This window comes from Rhagoletis zephyria, unplaced genomic scaffold (assembly GCF_001687245.7).
Source record: "Rhagoletis zephyria isolate East Lansing unplaced genomic scaffold, Rhagoletis_zephyria_1.1 Rzeph_scaffold_01153, whole genome shotgun sequence".
Taxonomy (NCBI): Eukaryota; Metazoa; Arthropoda; class Insecta; order Diptera; family Tephritidae; genus Rhagoletis; species Rhagoletis zephyria.
In genome coordinates, this window is record NW_016158237.1 from 100,506 (window position 1) to 103,023 (window position 2,518).

Consider the following 2,518-nt stretch of genomic DNA (forward strand, 5'->3'; position numbering starts at 1 on the left):
AGCCAGATGAATAAGGGAACACCAAGCAGTCGTAAACCTGTGAAATAATTCCATTTATATTTGCGTCAACTGGTATTGCAACAGTACTTACGTGTGGAGCAGCAGAAGAAACATACGATGCAGTGGTCCTACAGAAAGAGAAGCGGAAGACACGCAGTGGCGATGTGAGAGTCACACGGCCACGAAAAGTTGGTCCACTCTCCGCAGCTGGCACCAAGATGTACACAGGCAGCGAACCAAAGCAAGAGAAAACCTGTGAAAAAAATTCATTATAGCTGCTTAATTAAATTTTGCAAAAGTACTTACGAGTGCAGCGGTGGTTTTGCAGTAATTCAAAAAATGCTGTTAAGAGGCAGCCGATCAAGTTGGTGGAATGCACGGGCACACAAAACAGCAAAACACCTTTGGAATAGTTTTATTTATAGTTTCCTTATCGGATATACATAAAATACTTACGATTTGAGGAATTCTTTTCCCAAAAAAAAAAAAAACGTTAAATGCGGAAATTTTTTTTTATCTAACAAAAATTAATTTTAACTCCGATTGTCAACGAAACAGGGATAAAAAGAAAGACGAAAAAGTTGATCAGTGATGCCAATGCATGTCGATCTATGCTTTTGCTTGTGTGAGTACCATTTTTAGTACTTTTTCATGAAAATCGCTCTGATATAAAAGTACTTTGTCAAAGCGGCAAATTGAAATTTCTAAGGGAGTTCAAGATGGCGATTAGAGCGAGAAAAACGCGAACGTATAACACCTTCTTTATTGCATCATGATAACAACTAGATATTTGCTGCAAACAATATCAATGTTCACACTGACATTTATCCTATTGCCTTTTATTTTCCAAAAAAGATCACGCCACTCGCGATGATTAGGCAAAAAAAAAGAAAGAAAAGAAAATGATTTTTGCAAACGGGAGCTTAGCGGTTCTTGGCGGCCAAGGATTCTTTTTTTTTGGTTTTAGATCTCAACGAGTCAACATCTTCGGAAAAGAAAACTTTAAAGACTTAACGAAAAAACGCAGCTATACAGCTGTACACACAAAGACATGTTGAAGTCAAACAATTTTGAAAATTTCATGATAAAAAAAAAATTATAATAATTTAATCATTAAAAAAAAAACTAAACATTAAATTAAAATAACGTAAAGACCCAACCTTGGATCTATGAAAAATCCAAAATTTTGCATACACCCTTTGGGAACGTTTTGCGATGGATCTGGCAGTTTTCCTGGGCTTTTTTTTTAGACTAGTTTCACTTTGGATGCAGAATATTCCAGTGGCCATGCGGACCAGCGTGTAGGACGGGTGTTTGAAAAGCGAAACGCAGTCTTTGAGCTACCCTCGTTGTGGAAAAATTATTTTTAAGGTGGTACATATTCATAGATTCGCAAAATTTCGGCGAATTTTCTAAAAACTAACTGAATCTTTAATTAAAGAAAGAAATGCGAAACCTTGTTATACTTTAATTAAGATTGAAAACATGTGAAAACGAAGTGTTACATATACATACATAAATAGGTATATTAACAAATGAATTTTAGTGTCTAATATACAAGTACAGCCACTGCAGTGAAAAGTGAAGAATTTACGATTAAAAGCCTACGTGCACTTGAAAGTTGTAATACTAACTGAATTCAAGAAACTAAAAGAAGTCAGAAAAATAATGTAAAATAGGATGTGGAAAGAAAGGAGCCCTATAACTTTCTACTTTAATTTAAACGATTTTAAATATTTAGCGATGTAAATTTAGTTATACAAGCATCTATTAAGTGTACACTGAAACTTTGCATGATTATTGATCATTCTACACGCGAGACTTCATACGGGTGAAGGTGTAAAGAAAAAATCGCATGCGAGTTTACGAATGCCTTGAAAATCGCATACGTTCGGTTACATTTTCACCTCACCGGCGTGGCCAAAGAGAAATGCCAGCTCAAAAAGTTTATAATGCAAGAGCAATTGAGCTTACCTTAATACATAAAGTCAAACGGAAAACAGTAATAACTAACAGTAAGTACATATCTGTGTTTTGCTTTACGTCCCACATTTAGTTCCAGGCACTCCGCTGAAAGATCTTTCGTCGTTGGAGCCAAAACGGTAAGCTTTACTTTTGTTGTGTCTTGCCCATGCTTTAACTATTTGCCATTGCGACGAGAGGACGTTCCATTCTTCTCACATAATCAAGATCAATGTTGCCATATTCGCAAAAAATAAAATATATACAGGGTGTCCCAGAAGTAACGTGCCAAACTTTAGGGCAAGGTAGGTGGGGGGGGTGAGCTCACTGATAAACAAAAAATTTTCAGGTAAAAGTGTCACCGTTTTTGAAATATTTACATTTTTTCGAATTTAAAAAAAATCGTACCTTTTCATGTGTTTTCTTTAACTGCAACTACAAACCGGGCAATACTTAGTAAATTTTTTATGTAAAATACTTCCAGATAGTTGCCTCTCCATACTCAAATGCAATGTAGTTAAAATAAATTAAGGAACCATCATAAAATTAGGACTAT

The 2,518-nt window shown here is 35.3% G+C and overlaps 1 long non-coding RNA gene across 1 annotated transcript; it reads right to left on the minus strand.

The window, feature by feature from the left end:
* Window positions 1-182: 182 nt before the first annotated feature.
* LOC108362962 (uncharacterized) lies at window positions 183-657 on the minus strand. Its single transcript, XR_001847543.1, has 3 exons — window positions 457-657; window positions 307-402; window positions 183-253 (listed from the first exon to the last, which is right to left on the minus strand). It is a non-coding gene; the product is annotated as an uncharacterized LOC108362962 (long non-coding RNA).
* Between the last annotated feature and the right edge of the window lie 1,861 nt (window positions 658-2,518).